Source organism: Pseudorasbora parva, chromosome 24 (assembly GCF_024679245.1).
Source record: "Pseudorasbora parva isolate DD20220531a chromosome 24, ASM2467924v1, whole genome shotgun sequence".
In the NCBI taxonomy this organism is placed as follows: domain Eukaryota; kingdom Metazoa; phylum Chordata; class Actinopteri; order Cypriniformes; family Gobionidae; genus Pseudorasbora; species Pseudorasbora parva.
The window spans coordinates 19,834,549-19,852,110 of record NC_090195.1 but is presented as its reverse complement, the minus strand read 5'-3'; the positions used below and the strand labels follow the sequence as shown (position 1 = coordinate 19,852,110).

General features: G+C 36.9%; 1 long non-coding RNA gene across 2 annotated transcripts; it reads right to left on the bottom strand.

Annotated features, from left to right (window-relative positions):
• Positions 1-14,969: 14,969 nt before the first annotated feature.
• Positions 14,970-16,045, bottom strand: LOC137064033 (uncharacterized). 2 transcript variants are annotated; one of them, XR_010901474.1, is made up of 4 exons: positions 15,649-16,045; positions 15,389-15,459; positions 15,187-15,269; positions 14,970-15,070 (listed from the first exon to the last, which is right to left on the bottom strand). It is a non-coding gene; the product is annotated as an uncharacterized lncRNA (long non-coding RNA). The 2 variants fall into 2 exon arrangements; XR_010901473.1 differs by having other exon boundaries at positions 15,389-16,045.
• Positions 16,046-17,562: the final 1,517 nt, after the last annotated feature.

Here is a 17,562-nt window from a genome sequence, read left to right as displayed (position 1 = left end):
TTGATAAAGGGTTCAAACCAACACATACATACCATTACAAATATTTGATGTTGCAGCTTTCGGTTTTCTCCGTTACTTCTCCACAAACAAGAATGGGTTGACTGAGTCCGAGAGGCCCTTTTGGTCTTTTCAGGTAAAAAAAAAAAAAAAAAAAAGAAAGAGAGAAAAACGTCATAATATATAGCATTATAAAGTATACTATTTAAATAACAATATTTGGATTTTACATTAAAATGCATTTAAAGCATGGTAATTGTTGTGGCTACTGTTTATTTACAACAAATATCACATTAAAACTACCAATTGTTGTGGTTACTGTTTATTTACAACAAATATCACATTAAAACTACCAATACTGTGGTAAACGCATGGCATGTGTTGTTTTTTTATTGTGCTTCTACTACAAATGCCACGTTGGAACTACACTAGTAATTATTATTAAATATTAACAACTGTTTAAAGGTCTATAGCACGTCACGTGACAGTGTTTAATCACCCTATTAGCAAGGTGTGTTTATTTAGAAAGCAAAGAAATGCAAAGCCTCAGTGGAGATGATGACAGATACAATGCAGTGATTGAACATGATCAATAACGACAAGCAGAAAATACTTTATATCAAATATTAGGACATAATATATGACTACTCACCAACATGTGGCACACGTGATCTGATGCCAAACATCGCGATGTGTTCTGAATGAGACTTCTTCAGCGCGATTTCATACCGATAGAATTGCCGTCTAATGTTGACGCCAAAGGTTTCCCACTGAAAGCAATTGGGTTCCCAGTTCGTCCATCGCGTGACGCCGAGGGGTCTACCTGTGGCGTCTTCAGTGTGACGCCGGGGCGCGGGGCGCGGCGCGCGGTGCGGATAGAGACGGTGATTGCTTTTGGGTCTTTTCTTCACACAATTCAATCGTTTGGCCTCGGAATAGTTGGACTTTTTCAATAAAGTGTGCCTGTTGTCTGTTACAGTCTGTGTTTTATATCATATAATACGCAAATGGGTAGGTTAGGGCGGGGTGGGGGTTGACTGCTGTTTCAAACGTGCATCATAGCGTAAATAAATGTAAATACAATTGTGCTGGCTGATTAAATTGAGAATCACACTCCATCATGCCATAATGGAAAAATTATAACCCAATAAATTCCATCATGACGATAACATTCACATGCCCAACACGTCTGTATATGACGCCCTAGGTTTCTCATTGAAATCAGTGGATTACCCAGTACGTCGAAAAATGCCGATTTAGGGGTACCCTGTGCGTCAACAGCTGACGTCAGGGTCCCTTGACCGTTCGGCAACATTTGACGAGTAGGGGTGAGACTGTGTTGACATAGAACAACAATAGAGTAACGTTAACCTTTAGCGCATTTGAATGACGAAGCACGCGATCATGTCGTTTACTGATGTTTACTCACGCGACGATAGCCAACAGCACAGACATTTGAAGCAGTTTTACTCACCGGCTGCTTCCAAAGCAAGACAAAACCTTTATCGCTGGGACCGCTCCGTCAAAAACACACTTCTTTGGTATGATTTGGTGAAGTCCTGTGACAGCAGTGACCGTGGAAATCCACGATGTTGTAAAGCTTCCCATCATTTCTGCGTTCAAATCGGTTCAAATGCAGCGCTGCCTTCCCGGAATGCTGTGCTGAAGCGTTGAAGTCGCTCGACGTCACCCATAGGAATAAAGTGGAGCGGGAGCGCAGCGCGTCATAAGTGTTCACGGACGAGCGGATCTGCAGCTTGAGAGCAGTGTTTATGGGCGTGCATTTCCTCTCTCGCTCTAGTCACGCGCGCTCGCGCACCCTTCCGGGAGAAGAGCCCGTACGGCCCAAACAAGGACCTTCCGCTCTATTAACGTCAAGCCGAGCCATACTTGAAAAAAACTCTCAGAAACTTGTGAGAAACCGGAAGGAGTATTTTTGACACAGAAATACTCCATCAAACGTCCAACATTAGTTTTTGAAACTTTGTCTATGTTTAGGATGGGAATCCAAGTCTTTATCAGTGTAAAAAGCTCAGTATGCATGAAACAGCATTTCATCCCCCCCCTTTAAGCAAATGCTCCACTCTTCTCCACAATGGTAACCCACAATAATTTAGATTGTTCAAATAATTCCAACATAATTGAATATTAAACTCTATTAAACACAATCAAGTCTCCCCCTTTCTCATTTTGCTCAATGATATATATATATATATATAAAAAAAAAACACTTTTACATATAAAATAACAACATTTACTCGCTCTTGATTTAGCCATATGCAAATCATGCTGGGAACTAACAAGCCCCATCTAGTTTCATTTAATGCAACCATTTATGTAACACAACCAGATGAAGTTTGATTTCCATTTGACTTATATTTAAGTGGATTGAACACAATCAAATTAAGTTTTGTACAAAATGTATATCAATTGTTTCGTTTTAGCTCATTTTAATTAAGAAGTTTGAACAAGCAGTAAAACAAAATATTTTCGGTGTTGAGGGTGAGTAAGTAACATTTTCATTTTTGGGTGAACTATTTCTTGAAGGGCTATAAGACCTTCAAACTTTCAGACCTTTCAGACTTTCAGTTAAAATGAGGTTATATTAATTTCTTTCTCAAATAATTTGTATTCTTTACATTCAAAATTCATTTGGATCTTAATAATTTTTTTTGTTTACTGCCTTCAAATTCATGCATTGGGGGAACAATATGTATATGTATATTTCTGCCCATAAATAATAATAATAATAATAATAATAATAATAATAATAATAATAATAATAATAATAATAATAATAATAATAATAATAATAATAATATTTTTTATCATAATGAAGTCATCATCCTTTCAGGATGTGAACTTGTCAGTGAACTTTTTAAAATCACTTTATCTTATATTTTGTTACGTTTGTCAGTAGCGGATGATCTTAAAGCGTCATGATTTTGAAGATTTTCATGGTAGACGGCTGTTATGCGTTGCAAATGGCAGATGTGTTGAGAGCAGCCTGGGCCCCCTGCTGCAGAGCTGTATGTTTTGGCATGTGTTGTGTCTCATATGCATTGATGCTGCACACACAATTTGAAGGGTATCTGAAACCCCACGTTTCCAATGTGCAGAATCTGAGGAATGGAAAATCCCTCTGACTTTCTCTCTTTTTCCCTGTCTCTCAACCCTGTGGCAGGGTCTTCACACCACAGTTTCAGTAATAAGGCCACAAGAAATGATGCGGTTCAGCGGGAGACAAGCGGGCCGGGCGAGACGCAGGAATCCCAGGGCACATTCATCACTATTCTCACTCCCGTCCAAAATGTGTTGGCCTCACTTCAAAGCCATAACCAGTCCAATTCAACTCACAAGCATGCGGATAAAAGCCACTTTTCATGTTCTCTGTCTCCGGATCTTAACATGACTGAACAAATAACTGTTACTTTTTTGGGGGGCAGCATATCTTTTTTCAGTGGATATCTGGAGTTTTTTCTTTGTTTCATTGCGCTCAGTTTAATTTCATACTTAGTTTTTACAAGAAGAGTTTATTGCTCATGGTTTGCAGTATCTGTGCGAGTGACTGAGTTGTGTACAATTTGTACTGGCATTACAAACTTAGAGAAGACATTTTCTTGAGTCATGAGCACAGTGGTTATGAACAAAAATAAATACTCATCAATGTTAATGCGCCACAGGTTGAGGAAGGCATTTGCAAACATAGTTTATGGCACTTTCCACGAATAAGGCCTGCCCCATCCCATCCACCCCCCTTTATGAACAAATGGTATGTAAAAGAGTTTAATCATTATATATTATATTTCCTTTTAATTTAGCATTATGTTTTTAAAAAAATAAAACCACATCTAAATAAAGTTTACATTTGATTCATCGTTTGTCAGAACATCAATATGAATTAAGCAATACTGATCAAATTAATAACAATAAAAACAGAAATAAAAATGTAATAAAAATAAATAATATTAAATTAGAATGGGTTTCTAAATTAACTTAAATGATGATTCTAAATGAAGGCACTAAATAAAGATGCAAAATACAGAATAAAATTCGTAATGCCCCTACAATAAAAAATAAATGCTCATTTGTCTGGAGACAACCGCAGGACACCATGACACCAGCCTGCGATCAAATGACATTGCCTCCAACATGCTTCATAATATTGACAAATTTCTGTATGTTTCTTATGGCACAAGCAGCCGTGGTTATCATAATGATGATGTATGTTTAACATATGCCGGTCCTCTACCAAGGAGGTCTGAAATTTGGTTTAAATTGAGTCTTGCTGTTATAGTTGGGGAAGCTTTTGAAGAGCAAAGGTAACAGTAGATTGTGGTTTCGAGGTTTTTAAAGTCAAGTTCTTGCTGAGGTATTTTGAAAAACATTTTTTATTGAAATTAGTGTGTGATTTGAGTGGCACAGAATTGCAGAATTGCACAAATAATGACTATTTTCAAGCTGGTTTCCCCAAACACTCCCCTTATTTGTCATTGGTCAGCCAAAATCACCCAATCTCGCAATGGTTGAGCCAGTGTTACTGTGTGGGTCTGGTTGGGATTCTCAAACAAATGCCGCAAATGCACTTCACGTTCATGTTTAACTCTTTAACACCAGCGTTTAAAAAAAAAAAAAAGGTGCCAGCCACCGTCAGTGTTTTTGACCATTTTCACCAAAATGTAATAGCCCATAGAATATTTTGTTTTATGAATATCTGAGCATGCAATATCAAAAGGAAAAGTTGTCCCCTCTTCTAATAAACAAAACGGGGAAAAAAAATTTTTATTCTAGCTTTTTGCATTCCTTTTAATCAACACTTGAATATAGGTAAGTTTAAATTAAAAAAGCAACATTTTGAACAAAAAACTGAGAAAATCACATTTTTGTGAAAGACAAGCGATGATCAAACACAGATGGAGTAGATCAAGTCCATCAACACCCATAAGGCTTGCACTGTCCTGTAGCTCGTACTGGGTCCACATTTCATTTACTAACATTTGGCAGTTTTGATTCATTTGATGTTTAACGATGATGATCACATTATTTTTCATATGCATATGATTCAGTACTCATTCAGAAGATGCGTAATAGCGTCTAACAGTATAAAAATATGGAAACCCGGAAAATTCTGTTTTTGGCCTGGAAGCGTTTTCTCATAAAAAATGGAAAATTCTGTGTTTGGCGGGGAAACAGTTAAAGGGTTAGTTCACCCGAAAATTAAATTGATGTCATTGAATGAATCAATGAATCTTTATTTGAGGACTGAACACAAACAAGGAAGAGAAGACAATGCTGAATAAAGTCATAGTTTTTGTTATTTTTGGACCAAAATATATTTTCGATGCTTCAAGATATTCTAATGAACTATCCGATGTCACATATAGGACTAATTTGATGATGTTTTTATTCCCTTTCTGGACATGGACAGTATAGTGTGCCTACACTTAGATACGCTCTCGGACTAAATATAAAATATCTTAAACTGTGTTCTGAAGATGAACGGATGTCTAACAGGGTTACGTTTGGACGTATGACGTTAGGGTGAGTCATTAATGACATCAATTTCATTTTTGGGTGAACTAACCCTTTTAATGGTGGTGAAAATGTTCAATGCGCCTGGGCACATGCTCTAAAAGGTTATACCTATTCTTTATGAGTCATGGGTGTGCTTTGGGCATAACATGCAATAAACCAATCAGAGACTCATCTGCCATTCCCTTCAAAAACCAGTTGCTGTCATAATTAGGTAGGCTAATCCTGATACATGCAACGACTATCCATTACGACATTTAGGCATTTTTATATTTATGTACACAATAATAGTCTTTTACATTTTAATCCTATAATTTTTCATATTTAAAAATGTTTAAGTGCTGCTGCGTGTTTACGCGGGTTGTGGACCCGCCTATGGGCTCATATTACTATCGCGCCCTTTAAATAAGACAAAAACTGTTGTGCCATTGACTTTAGACCAGGTTTCAGTTGGTAAATGGCGCAGTCAATTTCAGTTGCTTCAAAATAGCAAGGCGACAACAATGCGCCTGAACACATTTCGTTTTCAGACCAGCACGCCCATGGGCAAACAAATGGGTTCAAATGCATTTGCTGTTTAAACAACGTAGCGCATGATGTGAAAATGGTAACAGCATCGGGCTGAAACTAGCTAAAAACACTTGTATAATAGGGCCCAGAGAAGTGTTTTAATAACACCATGGAATCTACAACATTCTACAACGTGTTCTTAAGTATATGACTTTTCCACACAGGCCCTGCAACATGAAATAGTAATGCCACTCTCACACCCTCCAGCACTTAAACCTCATTCCAAAAGCTCACGTTCATAAGCCACTACATAGGCATGATAGACAGGTTAGTGTATATGTGGAAAGAGGAGGGGGCGGTAGGGGATAATGCTTAATCTGCAGTCTCTAGTGCCCCCAGCTCCAGCTGGCACTGCGCAGGGCTGGCATGACAGAATGTGACAGAAGATCCGGAGGCCAGGGACTGGGGGAATCCCGTAACAATAATGCGGATGGTGAGGCTAAGGCCCAGATTAAATCAGAGCCATCGCCCACCTGCCAATAGAAAATTACAGGGCATAGCCACACACTCTCGCTCTCTTTTTCCATCTGGGCTTAAGTCCATGTGCTACTAAACCCAGCTACTCTGCAACTTCCAGTCATAGGTGTTTAGTGCCCCTGGACGTGCCATCCGACAGCATTCGAGTTTTTCGAGTTAGTTAATTCCTTGGCTGGCTATAAAGACGCTAAAAAGCAGCTGTTGTAGTGTCAGACCCAAGGGCGAAATAATGGGAACAGTGCTGTTAGCATTGAAACATAACTGTCAATTGTACAAAAAACAGTTTCCCAGCAGCGTTTTTCACGGCCGTGAGCATTTCAATTACGCGCAATCAGCCTGTGATCAGAGATGTATTAACTATCTGATTTATTTTTTTGCGAGCGAAGCTCTTGCCAAATGGAATCGAGCATTTGTTTTCCTGCAGCGCTATGCTAACTCCAGAGGCATGCTGCAGTCTCTCTACATGATCTCTGATTTGCCTAAATGAGGTTTGTTGAGATTTACTGTGGGTGATTATAATGATGGTTTGTGTCATATTGCAGCAATCAGAAGGGGGGAAGCTTGGCCTGGGAGTCGACGGTGTCAGAACAGGGCAGTGGATACGGCCTGATTTTAGCCAGAGCTCAAATGCACCAAGCGAGGCCCCTCTGCTAACAACGTACAATCAAAGAACGGGTTCCTTAAGCCAATCACCCTCCCCATGAGGCTGACGAGCAGGGTCGCTTTGTTTAGATAGAGACCGGCTATGTGAGAAGCTCAAATTCAATTTTTTTATCAAATCGCTCGAGGCCAAGCCGTTTCCACACAATTGCTAAAATTCACATGTTCTGATCCACCATCATGAACCGTGGGCAGGTTCTGATTCGATTTTCACTGTCATTGCATTATGTTACATCATCTTTGGTGAGATAAGAATCCCTAGAAATAGGGATTTTTCAAGTTGTAAGTAGAGCATATTTCGGTTTTCTATAGGTTGATTGCTATTCATCCTCCTGTTTTTTCAGTATTCCTGCTGTTTGAAACATCAGTCTATGTCAATATACGCTGATGACTGGAATATTTACATGTTTATGCTCAGAATTTCCATCTGTTGTTTCTGGAACAATCAGAATCGCTCGGAGAGAGAGAGAGAGAGACTCGTGCTCAGCTTGGGTTTTTGTGATTGGAGGCTGGTCTTGATTATCCGCAGCTCGAGTGGAAAAAACTGTTTTGCTTTTCTTCAAGGCCGTGTTTCTGTTGTGTTGGGCCCACTGGACCTGTGGTACCCTTCAAAGTGCCTGCTCTCCTCTGTCAGTGGGCTGTTTTCGCTGAGGTTCACTCAGCATGGCGATATTAGCACAGTGAGGAGGGTCTACACCATCCAAATAACACAACACACAGATTCAGCAAAGTCTGACTATAATAATATTCATTTAGGAGATGTTATTGTATAGGCTGTCCACTGTATTCACAAACACACCTAACAAACAAACATCTCTATTCCCATTTTTACTACTGTAGGATTTGAATGAAAACTTTTACATTTAATACGGTTTTGATTTTTCTATAACTTTGCACTTTTCTGACCATGGGGTTATTTTTTATTTAACCCCAACTTTTTTTTTCTACACTGTAAAAAAAAAATATTGTTGGTTTAACGTAAAAAAGTAAAATGTTGAGTTGATTGAAATTAAAAATTAGAGTTGATACAATGAAGGAAATTGGTTTAATAAATGGAAACTCAAAATATTACTGTGTCTAAACCACATAAAAAAATTGAAAACACCACAATTTGGCATGTTTTACTGCATCTTCACAAATAAAACACACACAATTACCCAATATGCTTACAAAATCTTTTAATAATATTTCAATAAAGGTTGTCGATTATCAAAAATGTATAATGTAATGCTTTTGCATTCTCGCGCAAATGTTTTGCATTCCCCAGAGAAATGTTGCGTTCACTCACAAAACGTTTGAGTTCTTTGCAAGCGAACGCAAAGTTTCTTGAGCAAACACAAAGTTTCTCTGGAGATCGCAAATTATATATATATATATGATAAATATGGAGCCCCTTGGTGATGTTGATGGAGCCCCATGGTGATGAAAAAAAAAAAAAAAAAAAATATATATATATTTTTAAATATATATATAAATATATATATATATATAAATATATATATATTTATATTTTTTTTTTTTTTTTTTTTTTTTTTTTTCATCACCATGGGGCTCCATCAACATCACCAAGGGGCTCCATATTTATCATTCCTTCATTGTTTCTTTTTGCTACTTTTCAAAACTCCTGATAGTCCAATGAACCAGAACCAGACTTGCAATCTTAAAAGTGTAATATAAATAATTATAGTTAAATGTATTAATATTATAACATACAATTTTTAATGTTATTTTAATTATTCTAATACAAAGAGATAATGTAATGCTTTTGCATTCTCGCGCAAATGTTTTGCATTCCCCAGAGAAATGTTGCGTTCACTCACAAAACGTTTGAGTTCTTTGCAAGCGAACGCAAAGTTTCTTGAGCAAACACAAAGTTTCTCTGGAGATCGCAAATTATATATATATATGATAAATATGGAGCCCCTTGGTGATGTTGATGGAGCCCCATGGTGATGAAAAAAAAAAAAAAAAAAAATATATATATATTTTTAAATATATATATAAATATATATATATATATAAATATATATATATTTATATTTTTTTTTTTTTTTTTTTTTTTTTTTTTCATCACCATGGGGCTCCATCAACATCACCAAGGGGCTCCATATTTATCATTCCTTCATTGTTTCTTTTTGCTACTTTTCAAAACTCCTGATAGTCCAATGAACCAGAACCAGACTTGCAATCTTAAAAGTGTAATATAAATAATTATAGTTAAATGTATTAATATTATAACATACAATTTTTAATGTTATTTTAATTATTCTAATACAAAGAGATAATATTTTGTATACATAATTCTGTGTTAACATTATATCAATGATAAATAAAATGAAATGATTTATAAATAAAATGATTTTATATTTTTATTATAATTGTTTATATTTTAAGAAAACTGTGGTATCATTTCCACAACAATATTTTTCCCCTAATAAATAATAATAATTAAAAATATGAATTATAAAAATCTGTTGCACTTATTTACCAAGTAGGCAAAAGTATCAGTGAAAAGCTAGAGTTGAAATATGAGACATATGTGACATGATGAAGAAAACCCCCAAAATATTACTTGTGTTGAGGTTTTTTTTACAGCAAGTTTTAAATATGTTTTAAAATTAAGATACATAAAATGCTAATTGTTAAATTAGCCCAAGGACAAGGAGTTGGTCATTTTTAAATTGTCATATCCACCACATAATTCTATTTCAAATGTGGTGGAAATGATCTTGACTTTCAGAAAAATTCCAATGCTCTTGTAAAATGTGTTTTAATAGTAGTTAACAGGGCCAATACCTATAGTTGAAGAAACACAATTGCACACCATAGCAAGCCAAAAGTTGGTTAGTTGGTTAGTTCATCAATGAAAATGTCAAATAGAAAAAGATAGATCTGCTTCCAGATAGATGAGGTGTCATAAACATTACCTCAAGGTGTTACATTGTTCTAAAACACAGACTTTTGGCACACGTGCCGGCTTGTGAGATATGTATCTTCAGGCAAGATACACTAGTGCTTATATCATATGCAAGTGTTCCTAAAAAATAACAAATGGACCCTGTCCCATTTAAGAACGGAATCAAAATATTAGTTTTTTTTTCTTTGGTGAAAAGTAAAGAGTAGTCTCTGGGGGTCTGAATGGCTGCAGTAAGAGAGGTGATATTGATGGCTAAGAGGGGAGAGAGGCCAGATGAAAGTGCTGCCATGGTCCCTTAAGATGGAGTTTGAGACACGGACTGGAGTGGTCGGTCTGGAGCGGCTTAGGTTTCCCTCCGGGCCGGAAGTGGTGCTTTTCCCCTGGCGAGAAGCTTTTCCTGCAAAATAAAGAAATCATTACTAAGATGACAGCTCCTCCACCAGCCCGGGTCTCTTGGGACCGCAGCTCCAAGAACTGCCACTACTGATTAGGTAGCTTTGCTTTGGGCCAACATCACCTCTAGCCGAAAATAAACACCATAGTATGTTTCGCTCTCTTATCCCCTTTTGCTTTCCGATTCTTTTCCCTGTGCTTTTCTCAGCCCCACCACACCACCACATCCGGACGGTGTAGTAGAATGGATGACCTTACTTGGATTGACTTCAGAACCCCAAATAATTAGGCAAATGATCAGGGCTCAATGGCATTGACCCTGTGAGATCGTGGCGTGTGGCGCGCTGGCCGCGTCTCTGTCCTGCTGGGTTAGTTCCGACTGATTTCAGGCCAGCGTCACTCTCCAACAACTCTTTCCCAAATCATCTCCACCGTCTGCCAGATGAGCACCGCCAAAGAGCCTGTGGACTTTAGAGAGCTTTACGTCTCCTTTCTGAAAAACCATCAGAGATTGGCCCGAGATCACAAGTTGACCCTAGAGTAATGATTACCATGGAGGATAGACAGTCTGAATCTGATCCCAGAGTCTAGTCTGGGTTTAAGGGCTCCTGGAGAGATGAATTGTTGATGCCCTTCAAGACGATAATTTCGTCCTTATATTTTGACTGTTTAAGCAATGGATTCTCCTCAATCAAAAGGCACATTGTTACAGATTGCTCGTTGATATCCTAGACAAGGACTTGCATATTTTGGAATATTGGTGACTTGGGTTACTAAAGCAGTGTATCACTAAAACATTGCAATCTTTTATACTCTTACAGTTCACTTACTGCACACACACACACACACACACACACATATATATATACTGTTATATATATATATATATATATATATATATATATATATATATATATATATATATATATATATATATATATATATATATATATATATATATATATATATATATATACACACACAAACGCGCACACACACACTCACCCAAAGGATTATTAGGAACACCATACTAATACTGTGTTTTACCTTCAGACCTTAATTCTACGTGGCATTGATTCAACAAGGTGCTGAGAGCATTCTTTAGAAATGTTGCACCAAATTGATAGGATAGCATCTTGCAGATGATGGAGATTTGTGGGATCCAGAGCACGAAGCTCTTGTTCCAACACATCCCAAAGATGCTCTATTGGGTGGAGATCTGGTGACTGTGGTGGCCATTTTAGTACAGTGAACTCATTGTCATGTTCAAGAAACCAATTTGAAATGATTCAAGCTTTTTGACATGGTGCATTATCCTGCTGGAAGTACCTATCAGAGGATGGGTACATGCTGGTCATAAAGGGATGGACATGTTCAGAAACAATGCTCAGGTAGGCCGTGGCATTTTAACGATGCCCAATTGGCACTAAGGGGCCTAAAGTGTGCCCAGAAAGCATCCTCCACACCATTACACCACCACCACCAGCCTGCACAGTGGTAACAAGGCATGATGGATCCATGTTCTCATTCTGTTTACGCCAACTTCTGACTCTACCATCTGAATGTCTCAACAGAAATCAAGACTCATCAAACCAGGCAACATTTTTCCAGTATTCAACTGTCCAATTTTGGTGATCTTGTGCAAATTGTAGCCTCTTTTTCCTATTTGTAGTGGAGATGAGTGATACTCGGTGGGGTCTTCTGCTGTTGTAGCCCATCCGCCTCAAGGCTGTGCATGTTGTGGCTTCACAAATGCTTTACTGCTTTCCTTGGTTGTAACGAGTGGTTATTTCAGTTAAAGTTGCTCTTCTATCAGCTTGAATCAGTCGGCCCATTCTCCTCTGACCTCTAGCATCAACAAGGCATTTTTGGCCACAGGACTGCCGCATACTGGATGTTTTCCTCTTTTCACACCATTCTGTAGTTGTTGATATTTATGATTTATGATATTGTTAATAAGTCGACTTTGCAATCATGAATTGTGTAGCATGAATGGTGTAGCCTAGTTCAATAAACAAGTAGCCTAATTAATATTAAGTTACTTAAATTTTAGATCCAAACAACCTCTTTTGTTCCATTTCACCCATGATTTCACAGAAGAAAATAGTTCCAAAAGAAAGCAACACAAAGAAAGTGGTGTTTTGTTACCGGATGATTCAGTGTTTTGATTCATTTGAACGAACGACTCAATGACTCACTTATGAAGACGATCACTTGCTACCCCCTATTTGCGGTTATGTTTAAAAGTAAGATTGCATGTTTTATTTAGAACATCAATCTTATAACATTATTTATTGCAGCTGTATTTTTTGCAGTTTGAATTATTTAATTTGATTGGTAACAGCCTATAGTGTCTTTACTATTATAACTGAATGTATTAATCAAATGTAAGAATTTAACATGAATGAAAGATGATGCGTAGATTTAATACGATTTTTTTTTAAATGGCCTTTATATAATTAAATAACGCCCTGGGGTGAATATCACAAATATGCAGATTTAAGTAGGCCAATGTAAAAGCTGACAGAACACTGATGAGAATATTACTACAGAATCAATATATGTATACCACAATTTAATTTGATTAAATTAATGTTTAAGTTGATATTTACAAGAAATATTGTAACTGTTACTAACTTTTAACTGCTGTAAAAAGCACCTTATTTGTTTAAAGTGTTTGCAAACCATATGTTATTGCACTTTTGTTCATATAGCAGCACTTTGCGCATACTGCGATTAATAGTATCAATATCACTGCATGAAAAAAGGTGTATCCGGACCCGTATACTCCTGTATACACTGCTGAAATTCGGAAGAATCCGGGAGTATACTGGCCGGATAGGTCAAATTCCATGGATCGGTATATATCCGTATACATCCGGAATGATACCAAATCGGATGTATGTTGTGGCCGTATACTTCCATGCTACAGCCATTTGTTGCCATGGCAAGTAATCCCATCAGGTTTTTTCAGGAGACATTTTCACACCTCTGAGCAGCTTTGCCTCCCATCCCCTATTGGCCTTTCAACTCAAACTGGATTGGTTGTTCTTTTAAAACCACTCCCAAAACCCAAACTGCTATTAGAGGACAGGGCACATTGAAAACCCAGTAAAGTGATTTGATTGGTTACTTTTAAAACTTAGCCCGCCCTAGGCCTTATAGTTTAGTGATTTGATTGGTTATAGGTCAGCTATGCAGATACTGCTCATACACCATAAACCCCACCCCCCTCTCCCCCCAAAGGAAAAATACACACAAAAAACAATTTAGGAAAATATGGAATATTTATTAAGGTACATAAAACATTACCAAGAGCATTTTAAACAAGCAAAAGAATAGAATGGAGAAACAAAAACAAGTGAACAAAATGTATTTAAAAGGGATGAAAATGTAAAGAACAAAAAAAAAATAAAGGCATTTAAAAGGAACAAATAAACAATATAAATATAACTATATAAAATAAACATAAGTTAAAATGAAAGGGTAAAAAAGGCATGAAAAATAAAATTAACACAACATATTTAAAAGTTGGCGATATAAAGAAATAAATACACAGTGTATCTAAAAATGTAACATTATAAAATGAGACAATGCAAAAATGTAAACATTATAAAATTAGAACCAGAATGTTAAAAAAAAGGTTATATAATATACATAAATGTTCTAAGTAAAAAATAAAAATAAGTAAAAAAAATAATAAAAAAAACTCCCAAAGAGCATTGTAAACATATATTATAAAATGAATGGGGGAAAAAAAGTGAGCAAATTCTATTTAAAGGACGGCGATGTAAAGAAATAAAAGAAAAAAAATGCATATAATATATGTTCTAAGTAAACAATATATATAAGTGGAAACATTTCCAAAGAGCATTGTAAAAATACATTATAATGATGCACTGATGATGTGACGTGTAGCATGGGTCAGCCTCTAGTCTGGTTCGTAGCACTTGGCAGAGCGCAGACAACCGTAGTTCTGTTTGGTGGAGACCTCACCATCCACACTGGCCTTCCATCAACAACAGCATCATCTTTATCAGACATCTGCTCTATTGTTGCGTTCTCTCACAGGTCTCTTTCTGCGTTAGCTTGTACAACCCTGGACATGGTCTCCAGCAACTGCAAAACATGACAGTAATTTAACCACTAAAACACAGACTGTGTTTACATGTGCAACAATAATACAACTATGTATTCTAAGAGTAAGGTCTTAATCGCAGGAAGGTGCTCACATGACAAGCAGAACTCTTCACTCCAGTTTACATGCAATTTGCATTATTCACTAATGAGTATGGTTATGTCACACTCAGATTTGATCAAAGTATTGGGTTTAATGTATAAGTTTAATCACAATATGGACAAAATCATATCTCCTAAAGAGAAAATAAATGCTTAGCAAGTTTCTTAACTTACCCTTCACTTTGACGGTTCTTTGCCATGTTCTTCATAGTGTGTCTTTTTTTGGGCCTTTTCAGGCTGAGGCACAGAATACTTCCTCCGTGGTGTCTCAATATGTCTTGCAACCTGCTAAATAAATCATGAATAATTGTAATACCAATAAAAGTAAGCAAAACAAAGCACACATGGTAAATGTTAATATAAAATTACTTTAAAAAAAATAATACAATCTTTAAGATTACCTTTTACACATTCAGGGTCAACATCTGTAAAAGTTGTCCTTAATTCTTCAAAGGAAAATGGTCAAAGCGAGGTTGTGTGATGACTGTTCTGGGGGGAAAAGTTGCAGTTATAATTAATGAAATTCGGTTTTGGCATTTCAAATCCATATGACGTTAGAAGTAGGTTAACCTAACATTTACAGTATACAATAAGCAGTCTTACCCAGTTTGTGGATCGTATTTGTGTGGGCTGTTCTCTGAATTGGGTTTCACACAAAGGCACCTTACAGATTCCTGTAAAGTTTGAAATTAAAATGCGTTTAAACGGATTCACAATCTGCAAGAACCACAATATTTTCAAGTTTGAATAAGATGGCCATCAAAGTAAGCGCTGGAGACAAAACACATAACGTTATTAGGCTAACGTTAATTGTAAGCCAACTTTGGTTTACAGGCACATTATATAACAATAACTGAACTTACCTCACGTTACGTGCCCTTTTAAATCTTTTCACAATGTTGTTAGGCTCTTCCTGTAAGTTAGTCCGTGCTGCTCATACTTTTGCTCGAGAGAATAAAGACGCTGGAGAGCCTCTTGGAGAAGATCAGCCTGTTCATGCTGTGCAGATATTAAAGTAGTAAGCTGACGAGATATAGCACTCTGGCCGGAGATCAGCTGCTTCATCAAGGCATTCACAGTAACTGGGCTTGAGCTTGAGCCTGCTTGTCCTCCTTTGTTCAGTGGAGTAGAAAAACTAAGGTTCCTTTTACTCTCCATATTAAATCTGTCGAAAATGATCGATTCCAAATCTCAACCAAACACCACAAAACAACAACAATCCGTTCTCTGTACTTCCGGAAACAATGCGGAGGTTTCAACTTTCGCGCGCTTGTAACAATACACTACTATTGGATGCCTCCGTCACCACCTGTATTGTGAGTGGTTGATTTCAAACCTCAAAACGCCCCCTCTTTGGCGCGTGTTGTTTGCTTGCTAATCCCCACTCAAACCACGCCCTCGGTATGACGCGTCGCAGGTGTATCTTTAATTTGGTGCAAAAATATAATGCTGGACATAATTATCTATCAACATGGAAGAACAACCACCTGTTGATAATAATACGAGAAAGAGAGCTCGGCGGTTTTGCGACCACATCGCAAATGTTTCACATGCATATTTATATCTTCACAAAAAAAAGTTTATTTTTTCCACAATGGAACGATTACAGCTGAGACAAATCACAACACAGAGCTGGAAGTGAGTGCATGTGATGAACTTCGTCCAGCCGAAATGAGACCTGTGGACTGGGATGATGCTGGTATTCATTTTGGTAAGTTACTGAACATTTTTAAATGTAAAACCAAATGACAAGTAAAATAAGATGGTGATCATCAGCATTTGGTTTATATATTTACTGATGTCGTGCAACATTACACTGATGTTCATGATCTGCTTTGGTTAGAGTTGACACACAATAGTGATTTGCTTGTTTTCAGAATGTAGTAAGTTTGTGTTTTTTCCAGTATAGGCATAAGTCTTGTTAATACATTGTAACTTTTATTTATTACAAATTTTGTCATAGCTGTATTTGCTGAACATTTAAATCATGATGGGCCATTCATAACAATAACTAAAGTTATTTGGATAAACTATTACGAATGGTCCATTAACATTTCTATGGCCCATCATGACCCGTACACATGCTGTACTGTAAAGTGCATGATATGTGATTCTAAGGGATTTTAGTAAAAAGCTGCTAACTTTAAGATAATACTAGACAAATGCATAGCTCCAGCCATTAATCAATTGGTGTTGATGTTTCACTGTTTAAACTATATCTTTGTATTTAGCTTGTGTATGTAAATTTGTGTGTAGCTAAAATCGTTGTATTGTTCTTTAATAGTTACAGAGGACATTGGAGACCAAGAGCAAGTTGATTTCTGCATATTTGAAGAAACCAAGCATTTACATGCATGAGAACTAAGATTCGGCAGATCTTCTTGATTTATCCATCACTGAAGGCAAGGCAAGTGTATTGTTACACTTCTATTAATTTTTTTCTAAAAAAAAAAACTCTAACAAATGTCTTTTTTTGAAGAAGAAGAAGACCGCAATGAGCTGCTTCAGGCTTTCCTTGGAGCTCAGTGAAACGTCTTCAGATGATGACAGTGACCATGAAGAGCAACATGTCTTTACAGATGGTCAGCACAGTGAACATTTGGATTATAAAGATGACAAACCTGAAGAAGATAATGACAATAGAGACAGCTCTGCTTTATTACTTGTAAAGCTATTAGCAATAATGCTTTTAACCTGGCAAGCATTGTTCAACATTTCAGACAATGCCATCACTGCACTGCTGCTATGCCTCAGACAACTGATGGCTCATTGGAAAT